General features: G+C 41.5%; 1 long non-coding RNA gene across 2 annotated transcripts in view; it reads left to right on the top strand.

Annotated features, from left to right (window-relative positions):
* The window catches only part of LOC123026240, a 29,384-nt gene that overhangs the window by 4,070 nt on the left and 2,137 nt on the right, over positions 1-23,177 (top strand). The window contains exons 3-5 of one of the 2 annotated variants that reach the window (XR_006415261.1): positions 4,812-5,053; positions 14,559-14,640; positions 15,990-16,166. This is a non-coding gene — a long non-coding RNA (uncharacterized LOC123026240). Of the gene's footprint in view, positions 1-4,811; positions 5,054-6,656; positions 6,886-14,558; positions 14,641-15,989; positions 16,167-23,177 lie in introns of those variants that run through there. The other variant, XR_006415262.1, reaches the window with a different exon arrangement.

Raw genomic sequence — 23,177 nt, 5'->3', positions numbered from 1 at the left:
ATGATTGAATCTCCCACTACCACCTTGGAGAAACGAGGAATGGGTCCCTTTCCTAAGACCTCCATTTTCCATGACAGCAGAGGAGCAGTCACCCAAGAATTGGGACACTCCTGTTTGGTTCCCAAAGGTCTTGTTAGCTTCTCCAGATCAGCATTCTTGGCCTTAGAACACATTGCTCCCTCAGAACCAGGCATTCATTACGCTACGCACACACCTACAACTTCTGTCTATCCAGCCAATATTTACACTGGTAGCACTTGGTGCAATACACTTGAGGACCTACTCATTTCTGCTGGCTTTCTACCTTTATAACTGAGTTGTTTTTGTTATTTTTAAATTTATATTATTGGGTTTGTTTATCTGACACTGTTTACTAAGAAACGGTGGGGAATTTATAGTTACGAATACACAATTTACACTTACTTGTTTGAGAAGGAAAGAAAGAGGATCACTGATCTCCTTGCCCTGTTGCTGAACTTGCACAGTTGCTTAACTAACATGTATGTTAACACTTTGTCACTGTAGTTCTTCACACTTAGAAGGCTCCCTTGCCCCTTTATTTATTTATTTGCCTATTTAATTCTTATACCACCTAATAGCTGAAGCTCTGAGTGGTAAACAAGTGTTGTTAAATGCAGTAAAATGCAATACAAAATAAAACTACCATAAAATTACATTAAAATTTAAAACCACATTTTAATGACTAAGCAGCTAAAATCAGTTCATACTGCTAGTCCTGCTTATCAGCTGGTAAGACCCCACATCCTCACATGCTATTTGAAGTTGATAAACGCTTCAGCAAAGAAAGCAGTCTTAACCTGGCACTGAGAAGATAGTAAAGTTGATGCCAGCTTGACCTCAGTGGAGAGATCATTCCATAATTTGGGATGAAAGAGAAAGCTTTCTTCTTTGTTATCAGCCTGAAGCCTAATCAGTCTCATCCAAGAGTGCCCAAAGCTGGTAAGGTACCACACTTTCAGGGACCTTGCCTGAAAAGGTAACATTTATTATCAGCCTAAAGTTACTTAGTTCTTCCAGGTCCTGAGATGGTTTCTCACCACCTCTTTAAGGGAGAATGGGACCCTCCTCGTAGAGTCATGAAAAAAAATCATTTTTGACTGGGTAGCCCCCCAAATGGACTGTGGGAATGCAATAAGGTAAGGAAATAGGAAACAGGTAAGGAAATAGGAAACGGTGACCGTGCTGGTATCAGATTTAATATACAGTTACAAAGAAGACCGCTGAAGAGGCCAAACACAGTTGCATTTGATTTCAATAGGAAACTTCTAAAAAATGGGGGAACTGGTGACACTGAGGAGAAGAATTAAGAAGTTTAATTCACTTCAGAGTGCTTGGAGATTATGCCAAAATACTATAATAGAGGCACAGATGATGTGTAAACCACAAGTGAGAGCACAAGGTCCAAGAACTCATCAGCATCATTAATGCAGAAATAATAAGGGAGAAGAAGTCTTGCTCAAATGAAAAGAGGAGGAACCACAAGCTTGTACAAGGGAGATGCAAGGACACAATCAGAGAAGCAAGGAAACAGTTTGAGAAGCATATTAGTAACTACATCAAGGATTCTTTAAATATAGCAGAAGAAAGCTAAAGATATAGTTGGACCATTGGACAATAATGGAATTAAAGGAGCACTCAGGGAATAAAGAAATTGCAGAGAAGCTGAATTATTTTTGTATCCATCTCAGTAGAGGATGAAGAGCAGATATGTTTCTGAACTGCCAAGATATATGTATTCTGAAAAATTGAAAAATATTTATTAACAATATTTGTACCCCATCCTTTATGAGATGTCACAAGATGGCTTACAACAGCAAATAAATCACAACAAAATACAATACTGAGCATGACAATGTTAAAGCCTAATTAAATAATGGGCAAATAAAAAGGTTTTTGCCTGGCGCCAAAAAGAATGTAACGTCAGCACCAGGCAAACCTCTCTGGGGAGTGTATTAAGGCAGATAGTGACCAAAAAGTGACATTCTCAAACTTAGTGACAACCTGAATGTCAGTAAATCAGTCCAGATGATACCCAGCCTAGAGTTCTCAACACAAACATGAAATTGCTGACCTTACCACAATATTTAAGATGTCCCTAAAATCAGCCTTTGTATCAGAAGACTGGAGAACAGCCAAGGTAACACCAATTGTTAAAAGGGGAAGCAGGGGGATCTAGGGAATTACAGGCCAGTTAGCTTAATATTTTTTCTGGACAAACTGAGAGCAGTATTAAAGACAGACTCAGAAAGCATGTAGAGGGACAAGCCCACCAAAAAAGAATCCACATGACAGTAAGTCCTGTGTTGCTAACCTATTGGACTTCTTTGAGAGTGCCAGTAGGCACATAGACAGTTGATCCAATAGACATTGTTTGCTTGGACTTCCAAATGGCTTTTGACAAAATACCTCACCAAAGGCTCCTGAGCTAACTAAGCAGTCATGGAATATAAGATATGGGGGAATCCTCTTACGGATCACTAACAGGTTAAAGAATAGAAGACAGAGAGTGGGGATTAATGGCCACTTCTCCCTATCGAGGGATGTAGCTAATGGAGTCCCACAGGGTTCTGTATTAGGACCAGTACCTTTGAACCTATTCATAAATGATCTGGAATGAGTAAGCAGTGGAGTGGCCAGGTTTGCAGTTGGCACCAAAGTAGAGTTAAAACCAAAGGGGATTGTGAGAAGCTCCAAAGGATCGCTCCAAGCTAGGAGAATGGGCATCAAAACGGCTAGTGTAGAGTAATGCATGTTGGGGCAAAAAACCCCAATTTCAAGTATATACTGGTAGATTCTGAACTAGCCGTGACTGAGCAAGAAAGGGATCATGGGGTAGATAGCTCAGTGAAAATGTCAACCCAGTGTGCAGATGCTGTGAAAAAGGCAAACTCCATAATTAGGAACAGAATAGAAAAGAGAACTGCCAAGATCTTATTCCCTTTGTACAAATCGTTAGTATGAGCATGCTTAGAATATTGTGCTCTGTTCTGGCTGTTATACCTACAAAAGGATATTGTTGAGTTGGAATAAATACAGAGAAGGACAACAGGGGTCATCCCATTAAGCTAATTGGTGGAAGGTTTGGGACAGAGAAAAGTACTTCACACAACATATAGTTAAACTATGTAATTTGCTGCCATGGGAAGTGGTGATGGCTGCCAATTTGGATGGCTTTAAAAGGGTAAAAGGGGACAGATTCACGGAGGAGGAGGAGGCTCTCTGTGGCCACTAGCCTAACTAGTACCAGGACTGTGTAATACCTTCATCGGAGAAGAAGGTAGTACAGCCATGCCTGCATATAGCAGTTGCTGAGGAACTTGGGCAGGAGGAGCTCTTGTACCCACCCTGCCTGAAGGATCCTGTGGGCAGCTGGTTTGTCTCCATGTATACTGAGTGCTGGATTAGATGGCCCTTTGGTCTGATGGCCCTTTGGTCTGACATGGATTTTATGTTCTTGTGATAACCTAATCCTGGCTGGCTGGCTGGCTGGCTGGCTGGCTTTCTCTGCAGATTCCTGTGCCAAAGAGCCCTGTGTCACGGTGATTCCATGTAAGAGCTTTTTTTACTCAGTGCAAATTGGCAGTCAACCCAGGGAAATCGCTTTTCCTTTTTTTCCCCTCTTCTGCCCCACTGTTGCTGGTGATCATTGCTCACAGCAGAAGATCCGGCTGGCCCTATCTAGGCTGGCCCTGCTGCTGCTGCAGGCAATCTGATTAGAGGACCTTGTCTGAAAAGCTAGGGAGGTAGCTGTGTCTGAACTCAAGCTCTGCACTGGCTTCCAGTGAATAGGAATGTAGGTTAATTGTCCCCCCTGGAAGTAGAGATATTCTATTCAGGGGAGAGGACAATAGTAAATGGGCTGGTGAAAGGATGACAGACAAAGGATAAGTGATTTGGGAAAGAATCTGGTGTGAAATGGCTGTGTAGCTTTTTTAAAAAACAACTGAATAATAGCCTGGACTTGGTATTACTCTGTCGTGAGCTTTCCTTCATGAGCTTCCCTATAAGCCCTAACAACTTGAGCCTACGCGGATTCCAGGCTGAAGCTAGCCCTCACTTCGTGTTTATAAGCAGACTTTTTTGACTAGGCCTGTATAAAGAGAGCCCAGAAGATACTGAACCACTGCCCACTTGCTATCAGTTGAAAGTCTGGTGAGTCTAAAGCTGTGTCTAAATCCATCTCCCAAAAACTTTGGTTGACTTGCACATGTCTGTTTTAGGATTTTCAGCAGGAGGTTGTCCAGATCAGACTTGAATAAGTTTGCTTACACCCTAAAGCCTTGGTGATAAATCTGCGCCTTTGCTATGTGCTTCTGCCTGCCCGTTGGAATTTATGTGATGAAATGCTCAAGGGCACAGAATACTTTCCCCACACAGAACACTCGTGTATCAGAGAGTAGGTTTTATCCTACCCTTCTCCTTGACATGCTAAATTTCAGTGCAGAGGGAGGTGGTGGTGTTTTTAGACAGGGATTTTCCACCTTGTGAGCGGTGGTAGAGTCCAAAATTAGCTTTACCACGTGAGAGAATTCAGCCTCATACTTGGGTCAAAACAAGACCTGGTAGGGAATAATTCTGCATCTTTGTTGACATGCCTGTTCTGTCTGGTTTTTCCAACAGAAGGTGCATGCAAGTCAAAGGCTGCTCTCTACATTGAATCCAGCTCTGTGAAAAATACTGAACTGACTTCATACATATGCAGATAGGCCTGAATTTATGATGACTAAGCAGGAAACAGCTCTTGGATGTAAGGGGGATAGCTCAGTGACGTTATCTACTCTTGCTTGCAGTGAGGTTTTCATGGAATAAATCAAATTCCAAGGTATGGTCTGAAGAAGTGACCACCTGCTGAACACAGACTCTGGGTCTGAGATTACTGCCTAGAGATGCATGATGGAAGAAGCTACTAGTATTGTAATTCCCACATTTCTCAGAATACAGACTGTTTCTGGGGCAGAAAATGGCGGTTAAAATGGTCAAGAGACTGAAGTTCCTTCCTGATGAGTAAAGACTTGGGATCAAAAAGATACTGGTAAGTAAGAACACTGAAAGGAAATGGATAAAGTGCTGAAAAAAGTGAAGGAACGGAGAGAATTTCTCTTCAATATACAATGGGATGGTTATTTTATATTATCTGGCCAGGGCGACTTCTTTTATATTGTTATTTATTTTATATTGTTAATTTTATATTGTTATTTTTGTATTTTATTGTATTTTATTTTGTGTTGTGAGCCGCCCCGAGGCTTCGGCAAGGGGCGGCATAGAAATGTTTTAATAAATAAATAAATAAATAAATAAATAACAATTATCCATTTGGATTTCATTTTTCTAAATGGATCAAATAAAAGGGAAAATGTTTGCTTATTTAAATAAGTAGCAATGAGATTAAACTAAGAACAAACGAACGAAACCATACCCTAACTAAATGTAAGACCAACTTGCCTGGGATCAAGATTTTGGGAAGCTATGGAGTTGTCTTCCATAGCCATCCACTTCCAGAGTGCCCTCCGTGTTCTGCTTATTGGATGGAGGCTTAATTTATGCCTGCAGTTCCTAATCTAACCAAGTATTCCTAGAAAGGACACCTGCTGACATGGGCACCTCTCTCTTTAACCGCAAGAAGATGATGAGCTGCACCAGCATAATAATACTTACTTTGTACTTTGCCTTTCAACCAGGAAATTTTTGCCTGGTTTCCTTTCCTTATTCGTTGATTTTCCTTTTCTTTTGTGGACATTTCCCATGAATTCTTGCTTTTCTGTATTAAAATAAAATATAATCTGTTGTCTTCAACTATGACATATGACTAATTTGAGTTATGAATCTGTTAGGAAAAGCTAGAGCCATCTTTTCAGAGCAGTGGCTTGAGGGATACCATTTTATGCTTCAATTTACAGGATATTCCTTTTAAAGACCTGCAATAAAAACGTAGTTCTGGAACTGATATTTATTTGTTCATCTGGTTAAACAAGAAGACAAAATCTTAAAAGCAAGTAATTGTTAAATTATGCCAGTGGCTGATCTATAAATTCCAACATGTCTGAAGCATATTAGAGGCTGTACTTCATGGAACTTCTTTTATTCAGCTAACCAGAGCTAGCCCCAGTGAAAGTTATCTGAAAAGCAAGGGTGGCTACATTAACAGTTCACAAGAATATTTTTATTGAAAATGCTACAAATCACACAGCATTTTAACAGCAGTCATGTTCTGATTAAGAACATTTAAAGGGTTCTTTAAAATATCGAGACAGTTAATTCCATTTTTTAAAAGGGAATTCAAAGAATTGAGCGCCCACCAATCCACAAAGTCTGCCTCTGCTGTGCCAGTGTCCACATCTCTTTTCTGGAGTTTGTGACCTCAGTTGTGACATACCATATGTGTCATACAGAAGACTAAAAGCACCATGTTCTCCCAGAATGTGTAGATGACATAACCCTTGAACATTTGTAATCTGCTGTGTTGTACCCACAATTGGAAAGCACTAGTTCCATATAATCCTATGGCTATGAGGGCACTTCTAGTCAATGTAAGTCTGGATCTGTAAAGTCATTAATGAACTTTAAAGCTTAAGATACCTTATTGTATATGAGTATGTTAATAAATAACAAGGTTTCTTAAATATAATTCTTTTCAGAATTCCAACAACCATCCACAGTATCGGAGTAGACGAGAATTGCTCAATTTTATCAGTGAGCATCTGCACCCAAGGCTTTGGCTAAGACTGATAATCTTGGAGCAATGGTGACCATCCCACCCATTTATGACCAATTATGCACCTCCTCTTGTTTCAGTCTTTCAATTTGCCAGTTGGCTTCTGTGGATACAACACTGTATGTGGCATATTATAGAATTTGATTATGGAAGTAGGTTGTATGTCATTATCCTAGTTAGGTGGAAGAAGATGAAGTGAACATGACATTGAAACTACTGGGAAAATCATGATCACCCATACTGAACAAGAAGCTTGAGAGAGATACACAGTGCCCAAAATGAGACTCAGTACCCATTTGCTCTTTATTAGAAAACAGCCTGGTAAAAGTGCCCCTCTAAAGCCAAAAATAATAGTCAGAAGCTTGCCTTTATTGCAAAAGTGCCTCTGAGAACTAGGCTGCATTTTACATAGAACCATGTGAATGAAAAATATGGCCTGGCATTATGTTTTGCTGAAAAGAATTATGATGAGAAGGAAGTTGCAGTGTGAAGCAACAGGGGAAAGGGATAATTAACCCATTCCCCACTTTTCTGCTGCTGCTTTCTCTTCCCCCTCACCCTCAAAATAGGGCTCAGATTGCATGTTTGAAAGGATAAAGTTGCATCTAGAAACTTAGGAGAAATGAATGAGAAGGGAGAGTTAAGCACAAAACCAGCAGCAGGGAAAGTTTCTACTCTACTATTTTGCCTCTGTGTTCTCCCCAAAGCAGGATGGGGGAGATCCTGGGGACTTAGGGGCACAGATTAGAGCCCCCCCACCCAAGAAATTGAGGAACTCCTCAGGGCACTGGATGTTATAAAGACTCCAGGTCCTGACGGGTTACACCCAAGAGTACCTCAGGAGTTGGCGGGGGTTTCCTCAAGCCCACTGGCCTCCATTTTTGAGGTCTTGTGGAAAACAGGTGATGTTCCAGAGGACTGGAGGGTGGCGTCAGTGGTCCCAGTTTTCAAAAAGGGTAGCAGAAGGGACATGGGGAATTACAAACCAGTTAGCCTTACGTCCATTGTAGGAAAGACAATGGAAAGGCTCATAAGAGCGAGAGACCTAGTAACCCTAGATAGGGAAGGGAGGCTGGCAGCCACACAACATGGCTTCCGCAAAAAACAGGTCCTGCCGGATGAACCTTGTGAAATTCTATGACAAGGTTTCAAGGTGGCTAGATGGAGGGGACACAGTGGATGTGCTTTACCTGGATTTCAGCAAGGCCTTTGAGAAAGTGCCACATGATATCCTGGTTGAGAAACTGAGGAGTTTTGGGATACACCAAAGCACTGTCTGATGGATTAGGGCATGGTTGACTGACCGAAAGCAGAGGGTAACCATTAGTGGGGAATCATCGGGATGGCGGCCAGTGACAAGCGGGGTCCCCCAGGGCTCTGTCCTGGGGCCAATCCTGTTTAATCTTTTCATTAACGACATGGAAGAAGGGGTGAAGAGTCTGCTGATCAAATTCGCAGACCCTAAAACTGGAGCAGTGGCCACAACTGAGGAGCAGGTAATCCAGATCCAAAAGGATCTGGACAGACTATGGAAGTGGGCAGGAGACAACAGGATGGCGTTCAATGTGGATAAGTGCAAGGTCTTGCACTTGGGGCATAGGAATAGCTGTCATAAGTACAGGTTAGGTGACAAGTGGCTGGAGAGCAGCACTTGTGAAAGGGACCTCGGGGTATTGATCGACTGCAAGCTAAAGATGAGTCAGCAGTGTGACACAGCGATCAAGATGGCAAAAGCCACCCTTGGTGGCATGGCCAGAAGTGTGGCTACTAGATTGAGAGGTTATTACTACCCCTGTATATGACTCTGGTGCACCCATAACTGGAGTATTGCATTCAGTTCTGGGACCCTTATTACAGGAAGGAGATAGCCAGGTTAGAGTCAGTGCAGCGCAGCGCCACAAGGATGGTGACCGGATTGCAGGGAAAGCTGTATGAGGCAGGACTGAGGGAACTGGGTCTTTTCAGCCTGAGGAGACTCCAAGGGGATCTGTTGGCAACATATAGGTATGTGAGGAGAGGTCATGTGGAGGTGGGTAGAGACCTCTTCTCCCCTGCAGAGGAGGGAAGGGTGTGCTCCAACGGAGCCAAGCTCAAGGAACCAAGGTTCAAAATTTGGATGCCAGGAAGTACTTCCTGACAGGACCCCGAGGGTATGGAATGGGCTTCCACGGGAGGTGGTTGAGGCCCCATCGATGAGGGTGTTCAAGGATAGGCTAGACATGCACATGATGAGCATGTCATGAGCGGAGCCAGCTAGAGCTCGGTTCTGACTAGATGGCCCGGGAGACCCCTTCTGACTCACTCTGTTTCTATGTTCTATGTTTCTAAAACACCTTTCAATGTTAGTTTTCAGCAAAGAAAAAAGTTTCTTGGGATTGCATGTTGTGTGGAGTTTGGCCCTGTCTGGTTGTTAGTCTTTTTCCCTGAAGCTTCTTCTTTGTTCATCCATTTTTGCTCCTCTGTTGCCTCACTTTCATGTTGGCTTTTGTTATTTAGTCACAACCTCATGGACGACATTCCTCTAGGCTTACCCAACACTTACTCTCTGCTCATGTTGCTTCCCCTTCTTGTTCTCCCCAGCTCTGCAGCACATCCATCAGAATCTTTTGCGTCTGCCCAACTGTCATCCACAACTGCTTTAGAATACTCTTGAGTCAAGAAATCCTGCCTTTCACCCCAGCCAGATAATCATCTCCCTGAAGCTTCCGTTAGAATTTGGAAAATCAATGCAGGGAAAAAGTTTCCTCTTTGGTTTTCATATTTTCCCATTTCTTTGTTCACTGAATTGAACTGAAATTCAGTAACTCTGCTGAGCTATCATTTTCTCTCGAGTTGGAACCAAACATGAAGTACAAGTTTGCCCTGTTCACTGAACCTGAACCCAGATTTTGACCTGCCATCTAAATGCCTGAAAACATGTTTGGAAAAATCTCATAAATCAAACTATCCATTGTTTACCTCTTTTTAAAAAAGTGGTGCCAAACTGTGGCATTTTTTCCATCCTGAATTAAGCCTTGCATCTTTAAAAAAGAAACACTTTAACAATTTTATTCTGGCATTTAAAAAAAAAAGTATTTTCCTAAAACCAGGGAAGGCACTGGGGTCCTACCAGTTCTCCTACAACCCACCAATTCTGTTGTGTGAGTGACCCCCCCCCCACGATTTGTGCAATATCAAGTTGCACAAAAAAAGCAGACATTGTTTCCAGAAGGAATCAGGTCACTGGAGGTCACATGGGGGCTCATTTGGGGGCTCATTCATTTGGAGGCTTCCTTTGGGAAGTGTTAAGCTTTCCTTCTGTAAACTGTGTGTCTCATTTGCATGACAGAGATCCACCATTTGCAGAAGAAAATTGGCAGGGAGGAAGGAAGACAATGAATGCATAATGTCTCACTGGATTTTGCCTACGATTTACTGTGAAAGTTGGACCATAAGGAAGGCTGAGCGCCAAAGAATTGAGGCCTTTGCATTGTGGTGCTGCAGGAAACTCCTGCACAAGGCCATCAAACCGGTCAGTCCTAGAGGAGATCAACCCTGACTGCTCTTTAAAAGGCCAGATCCTGAAGATGAAACTCAAATACTTTGGCCGCCTAATGGGAAGGAAGGAGTCCCTGGAGAAGAGCCTGATGCTGGGAACAATAGATGGCAAAAGAAGAAGGGGACGGCAGAGAATGAGGTGGCTGGACGGAGTCACTGAAGCAGTTGGTGTGAGCTTGAGTGAACTCCGGGTGATGGTGGAGGACAGGAAGGCCTGGAGGAATGTTGTCCGTGGGGTTGCGATGGGTCGGACACTACTTCACAACTAACAACAACAGAACAATCCACATTCAAGAATTATTTCCTTAATCCCGTAACCTGGTACTCTCCAGATGTGTTGCAGTATAACACTGTAGAATGCTGAGAATTGTAGTCTGGAGGTGAAAAGATGCAAGGTTGAAAGAACATAGGAACAGCCATATATTAAGTCAGATCACTGGACCATTTAGCCGAGTATGTCAACTCTGTCCTGCTGTTGGAGATGTAATCTAGGAACATGTGCCTGCCAAATGCCTACTGTTGAGCAACGCTCCGTTTTCCAGCATAGGTTTGTTGTTTTTCCTCCTCTCAGAATGTGCATTGCATGGGGTGAGGAACACCAAGAAAGATACAGTTTTGCATGCCTTACCAAAAACACAGTCAAGATCCAAATTTTCAAAGTGCATTCTGATCACAGGAGGATTGCTAAGAAAATGGTATTGCATGTAAGTGGCTGAAGTAGAGAAACCAGAGGGAAAATGGAGGTGAATATGGGAACTGAGTAGTGAGCTACTTAAAGATCTGGCTAGTAGGAAGGAAAAAGAACAAAATCCATGATCCAAGCAGGTATCCCCATGTCTGTGTGCCTGCTAGAATTCAGCAGAAGCAGCCAGAATTGTGAGGGTTGTTGAATTTGCTTTCCTGAGAAAGTCGGTTTTCATTGAGCGTAGGGTGTGTGAGCAACATTAACATCTCAGAAGTCACAGAGGGAGACAGAGTAAGATTTTCCGTCATTAACTTGGAGTTTCAAATACTTTGTACGGCTCCTTGTTTCTCTCCATTATTAACAAATCTCAAATAATGATGGAAATTATTTAAATATTTCCATTTTAATTTGTGTGCAGAGGTCACTGAAGTCCCACTTTTCGTGGCACTAGTGCCAGATGACCTTGGTGCAGAATTGCAACTCTTTTTTGCTCAGTCTCAGAGTGTGCACTGCCATGCGTATTCCTAATAAGGATGCTCAGACAAGGTAGTGAGCAATTTGTAAACCAAAACATCTGGAGATCACAGCTCCCATCATCCCTCACCATTGGCTATGCTGGCTGGGGGCGATGGAGGTAGTAGTCCAAATCATCTGGAGATGCTCAAGGTGCCCACACTAGTCTACGATACAGGTCCAGAATAACTCCTAAGACATTGTGATTTCACAATTATGGATTGCCTGAACTTGGTTGCATTAGGCAAATAATTTATGAACGTGATTCAAAAACAATCTGAGTTATTTATCAAAATAATGCTTTAGGCTGTAATATTAAGCACACTTAAAAAAAAAAAAAGTAAATCCCATTCAACAGTTCCATTCTCCTAAATTACCAGGAGACCCTTATCAGACCCAGGGTTCACGGTTCGTGTCAGCCTGCAACATGAACCCCATTTTATTTTTTTCACTGCATTATTTTTCACCTTTTAATTTTTACAGGTCTCATTCCCTTGCTTTTTAAAATCTTTCTCTTTGGTCTTTTTTTCCTAAGAACTTATGGTGATGTTGAACCAATTTTGTTCAAATATACCAACTCTGAGCCACAATACCACTAAATCCGAATACGCTAAATGGAATCAGAACTTCTGCCATGCGAGGCTAGTCCCAAAGAGTTGACTATTCCCCATTCCCTCTGCTTGCCTACCTGCCTGCCCATTTCTTTATTTCAGACACACACACCCTTCCTCTTTCATCCATTTTTATCTGTTTCCTTCTTAAATAAGAACCTGTTGAAACATAACCACTTTTGTAGAAGAAGTGGCAACATCTGGATACTGAACTCTGCTCAGTGTCACTGAGGGTCACTAAACAGGCACATAGATGAGAATTTTGGCTTTTCAAAATTAATGCATGTCCTGCTCTTCTCTGCTATTGCTCTCATCCTCCTTGTAGGAAAGACAGTGCATGCCATGTGGAGTTGGTATGGTAGTGATTTGGGATAGGGCTGCTGAAAATGTGAAATTCACATTTTAAACAAATGTGAATTTGTCCAGCAAACAAAGCTTTTAATCTGGACAAATTCAACAAAAAATCAATTTTTTGGATTGTCAAGTTGGATGGGATAAAGCAAATACTCATTGACTACTTCAAAGTTATTCCACTCTATGTTTTTCTTCCTTCCTTTCTAAAGAAAAATGCACTATTATCACTGTGTTATATAACCACTACCTAGAATTCAAGATATTTTATACTTTCAGCAAAGCCAAACTGAATAAACAAATTCTAATTCCTTGCCAACTTGCCTGCACTTTAGTCTTTTTAATATTTGAGTAGGTGTCATCTTATGGAAAAAGCAGTTCAGTGATTAAGCAAGTCTGATATTTAATCTTTGGATCAGGCTGGATGGCCTTTTGGAGAAGAAATCTTCACCTCCCTGTTTGTGCATGTTCTTTGATCACAGGTGTGACCAAATTGTCGGAAACCTTTATTGGTTTGTGTCCTCATGAAATCATTTTCATTTTGTAGCCTTCACTTGCAAAACGCATTCACTGCAGTTGCTTCTGGAAAGGTACTCCATTTCTGTGTGTGCCTAGTTTAGCTGACTGTAAGCAGTTATTTTTAGAGCGTGTGAGAAGTAAGGAGCATTTGTTCATTATTTCAAAGCTGAGTGATTGACTTCCATACTTCATGGTGTAAATTCTGGCTTCATAATGGAAATAATGCTGTTTGCTCTGATTCTCTAAAATCAGAGGATCCCACCACCATATGACCTCACACAGAAAAATGGCTGCATCATTTGGTGTGCAGTCATATGGATAGACTTCAGCCGATGCCCTGCTAGCAAAAGCCAGCCAGGTAGAGGAAAGACACAGGCCTTTATACCAGCTTTTCCTCTAATATTGTTATCTTAGGCTAGATGGGCCCCTGAGTCTGGGTGGGGACAGACAGGAAGGCCCAGTGAATCATCATGTCCTCCTGCCACTGCCCTACCCCTTTTTCTCCCTTTTGGATCCTTTTCCAGGGTTGCCATTGGGAACTTAGAGGAAGAACCATTGCGGAACTTTCTGCAATGGCAGTGGGAGAAATCCCTGCTCAGACTTTCCCCTCCTGAGGTCACGGCTGTGTAGACGACCTTGTCAGGGTTTCTACATGGCCAGTGGCCTCTGAGGCACCATCCCAAGCACCATAAGATTGCTCCACTCAGCCGTGTTTTGAAAAATTAAGACTCCAATGCTTCTAGTAAAAATAGTTGTATGCAATAATCAAACTATTTGCTGAGGTTGTCTTATAGTGGCATCGCTTGATTGGAAGTCATTGCTTGTTTAAAATTTGTTCTTGAAAAATCTGTGATAATAGCAGATGTTCATACTTTTAAATTACAACCCTGTGATGTAGATTAACATATGGACAACAAAAGTGGGTACTGAGAACACTTACCGTTGCGAAGAGATTTATACTTCAAACTTAGAAGGATAAACACCCACCACATATCCTTCAGCAGACTGTGTATCTTACTGCTCTTGCTACATTTGAACATTTCTCCTGCAAAATCAATCTCATCTCTCTCAAGAGAGGTGAGGGGGTGGCAAATAGGTGAAGGGCCTTTTCTACTGCTGCTCCCCATCTCTAGGGAAATTTACCTGGCACCATCTTTATTTTCTTTTTGGCACCAGGTGAAGACTTTTTTTTTTAATAATAATAATAGCCCTGTGAATGCTGGTGGCCTTTTTATATTATTGTTATATTGTTTTAATATTTTAATTGTTTTAATAGGTTTTAATATTTTGTTATTTATACATACATTTAATATGTTGTTTTAATAAGTTTAATATGTTGTTGTAAGCTGCCTAGGAAGGCCTTTTGGCAGTAACAGGAAGCATATAAATATGTGCATAAATAACTAAATAAATATATATGGATGCTTATTGGATAAATGGACTTTTTATATTAACATACACATCAGAACCCATTATCTCCTTTGTCTTTTTATATTAAGAGTAGCATAAATGATTATTATGCTTTGATATTTATTATATGTTCTCTCACCTTTTTTCCCTCGCTCTTTTTTGTATTTGCAAATAATTGTTGAACTGTTTGCTGAACAAGAGTTGGACATCTACTCCATGAATTCCAAGTACTTCACTAAGAATATAGGCATCTAGCTGTGAGGACTGCAACCACAATTCAAGTATGTGATTGTTCCAACAGGGTGCTGCTATTTATTTGCTTTTGGTGTCCACTGCATTACTCTTGAAATACCTTTTGAGAACAGGTATATCCAGAAATATGAAACTGAATGTTGAAATAGGATTTTGGGTGAAGTTGTGTTCTTTTTTGTGGTCTTTGTGCATCACACATATGAGGGCTCTGAACCTTTGTGGGGCCTGTTGTTGGGAAGTTTCTACAGGTAAGCAGGTGTGGATTATTTCATGGAAGTATTTTGAATATTTGCAAAATACATGAAAAATATTAGCAGGGCTGCATGTTTTATGCATTATTCAGTATATTTCAACAAAAGTTTGTTTAACTACTGTCAAATCTTGCAGAGGATTGTAGTCTTGTCTCTGTTTCCTTATTTCCTAGAAAATTGGGAGATGAAATGTATAGGACTGCATTGTGGAAGCTGAGACAGAATATAGAGAAGGGAACAGGTCAGATAATTTAGGCTTGGCAGTAGTCCTTAGCCTACGACCCATACCCCCAACACTTGGCAGCATTTGCTGCTCACTGATATCTTAGACAAGGCATCAGTTTCTGTCCCCCACCGAGATTGGCTTTGGATATAGGGCCACGGTATAAATGAGAAGCGGGGTTAAGATTGTCCAGCATTTCTCTTTCTAGTCCAGTGATTAGTTCAAATTAAGTGATCTAGTAATCAAACCTTTCCTGTAATACTACTCCACATAATTTTGTGCTGCCAGCTTCAGATACTGAACAGGAGCAACTCTTCGCTGTTTGAAACTGAAGGCCATTTTCCATAGAACGCGCTTTGGATGGAAGGAGATTATCTTAGGTGCAGCTAATCAGGAACTCTGCTGGAAGCCAATGTGTTGCAGAAGATATTGACTTGGTCTTGAACTTGGGTGCAGTAGGCAGTTTGTTGTGTGTCCTTAGACCTGGTCATGGGCCTTCGTTCTGTACATATGTAAAATGATTCTCAGTTTGTCACACCATTTCATGAAAGAGGCCAGTTTTTCCGCATGTCTGAATGGGATGAGGCAGAGTTTGCAAGATGGTTGCCTTGTTCAGGCCATCCACTGATCCACTGGCTAACCCCAGTTCTAAGCCAGCAACCAAGAGCAGGGTGGGAGGAGCAGTCCTACTGATCCTGCTTGATCCTTCAGGGGCTTTTGATACAATTGGCCATGGCATTCTTTTCGATCCTCCCTGTGAGCTGGTCATTGGAGATGTTGCATTTCATTGGCCCTGTTCCTACTTGCAGGGGCCACCCCCATAAAACAGTATCAGGGAGTAGCACCTCAACTCCTGTCAGTTGCAGGGTGAATCGGTACCATCTTGTCTCCTGTGCTATTTAAGGTCCATATGAGGCTGCTGCAAGCCGCAATTCGGAGTTTGGAGGCAAGGTGTCAGCAGTATGCCGATGACGCCTGGTTCTGTTTCTCTGCAACATCCAACTCGGAAGAGGCCATGCATGTTCTGAACTAGTATCTGGATGGATGACAGTCAACAAACTGAAGCTCCTTCCGGCACCAGGTAAAGACCTTTTTATTTAACCATCATTTTAACAAGTAAGAGTTTTAGATATTTTAAGATTTTCTGTCTCTATTTGTTTCATAGTCACACTTTCTATTTAAGTTTCCTTTTTTTTCCCTTAGTTCATATGCTCAATTTTAAATGTTTTAATAATTGTAGTTTTAACACTACATTTTAGAATTTTATATTATGCAAGCCGTCCTGAGCGCTTCCGCGGAAGGACAGGATATAAATTCTTGTAATAAACAAATAAATAGAGCATGGGACTGGGACTCAGATGATCTGGGTTCTATTCCCGGCTCAGCCATGGAGCCAACTGGGTGACTTTGGGCCAGTCACAGACTCTCAGCCCAACCTACCTCACAGGGTTGTTGTGGGGATAAGATGGAGGAAGAGAATGATGTAAGCTGCCTTGAGCCCTTTGTAGGAAAAAGGCAGGATATAAATTGAAAAAAATAAATAAAAATAATAATAAATAAACTGAATTCTGACAAGGTGGAAACTCTACCGGTAGGTGTGTCGCAGTACAGGAATTGGGGACTTTGCTTGTCCTTGTTCCAGTTGCTCTTCCTGAGAAAGAACAGGTATGCCGTTTGGGTGCAGTACTGGATTCATCGTTGCCACTAGAGGCTCATATGCCGCAAGGAGTGCTGATTACCTTCCAAGGATGGAATGTCAAGTATGCCCTTTCCAGGACAGGGATAACTTGATGACTGTGGTCTGTGTGTAGGTAACCTCATGTTCAGATGACTGTAATGTACTTTATTCGAGGCTCCCCCTTCCGCTTGATCAAGAAGCCGCAGGCAGTGCAGAATGCGGCAACTGCAACACTGAACGGTGTTACAGCAACTGCCTTAATCCCCTACCGAGTGAAGTGCGAGCTATTGCTGCCAGCAATGGCATATACAGCCCCGAACAGTTTGGGGCCAAGCTATCGAGCAGGTTGCCTTCCTTAATTCAGAAAAGAGGACCATTAAGGTCATTGAAAGAAATCTAGCTGGTTTTACCACAACCTGCAGACAGCTCTTCCACTACAACTAGGAAATGGATCTTTTATAGTCTTGTTCATTTTCTAAATAAATGTTTTAGCCTTACATATTTTAGTTGTAGTTTAATATATATGACAATGTTTTATAATGTTTTAATTTTTTTGTAAACCACATAGAGATATTTTTAAATATGGACAATGTTGTGTAAATCTATTAAATAACTAACTGATTTAATATAAATAGGTTATGACTAGCTAAAGTAAGGTCTAGACTGAATTATATGGGGTTGGACCATGAATAACTTAAGCCCCATTTATTTCAATGAAGCTGCTCTCAGTCTAGATCAGCCCAGAGTATAGATGTCTGTGAGTACTTAGGATTCATAAAAACAAGTTAAATATTTCCATATATAAGTTTTATAAAGTAACTTTTCCTGTGGATCAAGTCTCATTATAACAAATACTTTAATAAGGGTGATGCAGCAAAAGCTGTCCCCAACCTTTTGGAAGTCCTTATTATTTAAAATCCCTTGGCAAAGACTCCACTGCAAGCTGAGTAGTCATAAAATAAGGGAAGGCTCTTTGATTGGTAACAGGTTTTTTTTTTAAGGCAAAAAAGGCAAAATATAAAGTGAACACCTCTCATTATGATGGGACATAAATGGTAACACATATTCAGGGTCTGTTGGGACCAAGCTTACTTGATTTATATTTTTAATTTATTATTGTATTATATGATACATAATGCTTCTAAATGGTAAATTTCCAAGCAGTATGTAAAAATAATCCCCATAAGGCAATTGCAAATTGATTCACTTTGCAATCAAATAGCCAATTAGGTACATGTAAGATAATTATATATTATGCTGATCAGCTCTATGACTAACAAGAAAGGGGGTTGGGGGGGTCAAAATAGAAGGCATGTTGAGGGCTATGAAAGTGAAAAATTAGCCAAGTCACTGAAAATAAGCTATCAGTGTCATTCTGAATATCTTGTACTCCCCATTTAAAATACTGTATAACATTCTGTTTGCCTCTTGGCAAAAAAAAGAAGATATGCTAGAGCCAGAGAAGATGCAGTGATAAGGAATGAGAACATTTTTCCTGCAAGTTCTGGTCTTTCTGGTGTGGGCAAAATAACTTTCATTGCTTTTCTGTGTATCAGCACAGTAGTAAGACTCATTGAACTCCATGGGCCTTGCTCATAGGTCAGTTGGTAACTGCCTGCCCCTTAAGGGGGATGGAGCAGACATCTGTGAAAGGACTCTAGACTAATTCATGGCACCTGTATCTGACAGTGGTGAGCCTTCTAGTCTAGAGAACTAGCAATCATCTGATCAGTAAATACTAGGAGAAGAGAAGGCAATAGATAGACCACTCCCAATATGAGCTCTACTTGTGAACTTTTCAAAGGCATCTGTTTGGCCACCAGTACAGAGTGCTAGATGGACTGCTTAGGCATTCCTTGGCAAAAATAGCAGCACTGGAAATATTTATTCCAGCAGTCCAGCCAAAGTGTCATGCAGCATTGTCCTATAATGGACAACTATCATCTAACTTTACTGTGTTGATACGTTGTAATTCAAGGGTTCCAGAATGGGCCATCAAATTTTCTCCCAGCATTGAGCCCTATCATACACAGAGACAGAAAAACTCAGTAATGAGATGCAGATTTGGCTTTCAGATGAACAGCTTTAGCATTTGTGTGCTAGACAAGAAGATGCAAGAACAAGTTGTACATATCTCAGGAGTTTACATTAGTGTAGCAACTGTGTCCACACCGCTTCTCAGTCTTAGGTTGGGAAGGGATGTATCCAATCTCTACTTTGCAGCTCGCAGCCATTGTTTTGAAATAGGATATTTTTCAAGGCTTGTCAATGCTTTTAGCACACGAAGTAAAACACAATTAAACCTGCATTGACCTGACCTGACCTGGGTGGAGGGTTTCCATGGTTTTGTCAAGTTTCAACAAAATGAAACATAACCCCTCTTTCCTGATTGGGTATCTCTGCAGGCAACTTACAAACAGCAACTGAGCAAACCTTTAAAGTTCTCCTTGTTCAGCCTCTTGTAACGCAGACATCACGAAAGCAACTGGGAAAAATATTTCAGATTTCGAAAGCAAGCTATGAGCAGAGCTCGAGGCATGGCACAGTCTGTATACAATGAATTTCATCATTTCTGTAAATGGCAGAGAGGAACAATTTTCCCTATTAAGAAACTGACCTGGAGATCCACCTCTGGTACAACCATTTCATAAAAAGATAATATAGAAAAATGGGATCACTTTATTGCATGACTCGCACAACACTGTTTACCTGAGTGTACAAACAGTGGGAAGCAGCTCTCCAGTGTAAAGACACGCAGTAAAACAGGCTTGAGTTCTCATTATAAATTGAGTTTTGAATATTTGCTGGACCAAGATCATTTGTGGTCCAAAGCAGAGTCCAAATACTACCCACCTCACCCAAGCTAGGGCCCACACTTTAAATCACTTGGCTGCATCATCTGGGCATGGATTTACTTAAGGTATTTATAGGACATTCAGTAACAAATGTTTTCCTGGCAGATCACGTGGACTACTGGTTCCCTTTTATTCAGCACCGTTTAGCCTTCATCTAGAGTACTATGTCCAGTTCTGGCTACCACCATTTAAGAAATATGTGGGCAAGTTGGAAAGGATTCAGAGGAGGGCAACAAGGATGATCCAGGGACTGGAAGTAAAACCCTGTGAGGAAAGATTGAAAGAACTGTGTCAGGAAAACATCCCTGACTGTTAGAGCAATGTGACAGTGAAAACAATGACCTAGGGAGATTGGGCTTTCCCATACTAGACACATTTTAAGACGCAGCTGGACAGTCATCTAAGAAGGATGGTTAACTGCACTGAGCAGGGGGCTGGACCCGATGGCCCTCTGACCCCTTCCAACTCGACTCTGATTCTATATGATTTTATGATTATAGTAAATCATAAAATTAAAACCATAAAATCCAAATACAGCATAAAAGCAGCAGGTATCCATAATTTCAAAGGGGATTCATGCCTTCCTCCATCCCTCCTGCCAAGTGCCACAGGAAGCCAGTCACTGTTCTGCTGCATGGCGCACTCGGCCCTCCAGGGAGCCACCCAAGCAGAGCAAGAGTGCGCAGAAAGTGGATCTCCAGATCTTTTGGACTTCAGATCCCAGCTTTCCTGATCATTGGTCATGCTTGCATGGGAAGTCCCAAAATTTAAGGGACTTCTGCCCATCTCTGACCTACTACATGGCATGGGAATCTGGTGCCTTCTGGATGTTGACATCTGCAATCCCCATCAGTCAAACAGTATGAGATGATAGGAGCTGTAATCTAAAGCTTCTGGAGGGCACCAGGTGGCTTAGCTTGACCGCCTTAGGTCTAGCCCTTTTCTTGTAGGAGCATATCAAATGGCTCAGATCAGACTCAATGTCAGTCTGTTCATACTGGGGCTATTTCTGAATGAACTGGAAATCTCTCTCCAAAACATCCTTCTCCAAGGCAATGCACTCCCAGTTGAAAACTATGGCTCTAATCAGCCATCATAGCCAAGAATCAGGAATCCTGGGAGTTGTAGTCCAAAATACATGGAAAATCACTTGTATCCATTTCTACACAGGAATAGCAGAATTCATTGAAAGCAGATTCTGCTCTGTACCAATAAGATACCCTTTTTGATGTGGCAGGGGGAAACTTTGGGAAGACAATGTATGCGGAATTGATCTGAAAAGCCTAGGTGTAAATAAATATTTAGCACAGATACTGGTAGACTAAGAATGTGCTTCAGAACAACAGAATGAAGGGCAAATCCTGCAAATTTATTAGATTTATATACTGTCTTTTTTCTTTTGAAAGCAGCGTACATCATTCTCCTCCTCCTGCTTTCAGTTTTTTCCCCATAGCAACAACCCTGTGAGATAAGTTGGGCTGAGGGTCTGTGACTGGCCCAAAATCGCCCCATTGGCTCCATGCTTGAGCAGGAACTAGAACCCAGAGCTCCTGAATCCCAGTCCCACGTTCTTAACCACTGCATCACACTGGCTCTCCAGGAAAAGTTTGCCTTTGTTTTAAAACTCAGGTCATGAACTCTTGTCTCCTTCCAACAATGCCTGGGTTTAGATTTGTTTTATTCGGAGTATCCAGGTCATATGATGTTGTCATGAAAGCACAGAGAGCTTTAGAACAAGAGACCGAATTTCCAGCACTCTCTTTCTCTTGCATTACACAAAGTGTACAGTTAACAGGTTTTCGGCATGCTTTAGTTTCGAAGCACAGTGAGGGTGCTGGAAAATAGGGACTTCCAGGATTTGAAGGCCAAATAAACTCAGAAAAAATACACCATTCAGAAAATGTCTATGCACCTTTTCTCATTAAAAAGAAAAAAAAGGCAGCTTACAAGATAAAATCTTGATCAAATATAATAAAACCAATGAATAAAATGTTAAACTTCTGATAAACAAAGAAATAACATTGCATAAATCAAAGATAGTTGGCACAACCAAGGCCACCATTTTTCTTGCTGGGAAGGCCAGACACACATCAAATATGTGTACAGCGAATGCAAGGCCTGTCCTTCAGAACATGTAGGCCCAGGTGGCCTACAGAGTGGTTTTGCAGGGCACAATCCCATGCATCCTTAGACTGAAAGAGGACCTGCAACTCCCAGCATTCCCCACCAGAACAGCTAGCTGGGGAATGCTGGGAGCTATAGAACTTTCTCCATATAAGCATGCATAGGTTTGCATCCTGAGTTATCACTATATTCCTCAGCCATGATTAGCCATTACTTGAGTTCTACAGCCCTGCATTCATTGGATATAAAGATGTGAGACAGCCTTATTCTGAATCAGAAAACGTAGTCTGAGACTGTCTACTCCGAACTATTCCAGACTGATATCCTCCACAGCCCTTCTCTCCAAGACACCAGGGATTGTACATGGTAGAAAAGAGGGTGTTTTCTACCAGAGAGTTATGGCTGTGTGTCTCAATTTGGTGCCCCTCCAGATATGTTGGACTACTATTCCCATCACCCCCAGCCAATGTTGATCACGCTCTGGTACATTCTGTCTCTATCTCCTGATGCTTTCAGCTTACTCCCAAATAAATGTATTCCAAAATTATTTATTCCTGTGTTTTTGACCTTCCCAGTAACAGCATTGTTATATTGTCTGTACATTTATAGACTACAACTATCAGCTCTTGGGTGTAAGGGCACCAAACCCTTCTGTGAGCGAGGAATAAAGAGTAATTAGGTTGTCCTCCCCTCTAGATTGCTGGCTTTCCTCCCCTTGGAATGATTATCAACTGCCAAGAGTATAGGACTAGGACCCTTTTCGTGGGGCTGCCTCTTCCAGCTGAACTTGGCTGCCAGCTGAAGTCCAGGCTGAATTCAAAGTGTGTGCACTAACATTTAAAGCCCTATATGGCTTGGGGCCCAGTTATCTGAACAAATGCTTCATCCCTTATACACCTACCTGGACCATGAGTTCATCTTCTGGGGTCCTTCTCCGGGAGCTTCTTCCAGGGAAGTAAAGGAGGTGACTAGGAGAAAGGCCTTGTCAGTTGTGGCAACCCATCTTCAGAATAAACTTCTCAGAGAAGTTTGCCTGAGAAGTTTGACTCATTTTTTCTTTTGATGCCAGGTGAAAACCCTTTTTATGTTCCAAGCATTTTAATAGTTAAAGTTGTAGTTTTAGTAGGGTTTTGTTAGATGCTGCTCTTGTACTTGTGTACCAATTTGATTAGTTAACTTGGCGTTGTTTTTTACTATAGTTGCTTATTGGTCATTGTTGCTGTTTTTATTGTGATACTGTTATTTTTGTCTGTGTTTATATATTTGTAAACCACCCGGAGAACATTTCTGGCTGGAGGCTGTATATAAATGAAATGAATAAATATTAGGGACGAATAACTAAAGGCCTTTTCCCATCTGCCTAATCCAAATTAGACAGGGCCAATCACATGATTAAGTTCAAAGCTTGTGTGACCAGATTTTTCAGTGATGGTGC

The sequence above is a fragment of the Varanus komodoensis genome, unplaced genomic scaffold, assembly GCF_004798865.1.
Source record: "Varanus komodoensis strain SLA01 unplaced genomic scaffold, ASM479886v1 scaffold3, whole genome shotgun sequence".
NCBI classification, from domain to species: Eukaryota; Metazoa; Chordata; class Lepidosauria; order Squamata; family Varanidae; genus Varanus; species Varanus komodoensis.
Note: the sequence above shows the minus strand (reverse complement) of the source record. Positions and strands in the feature narration are given on the sequence as shown.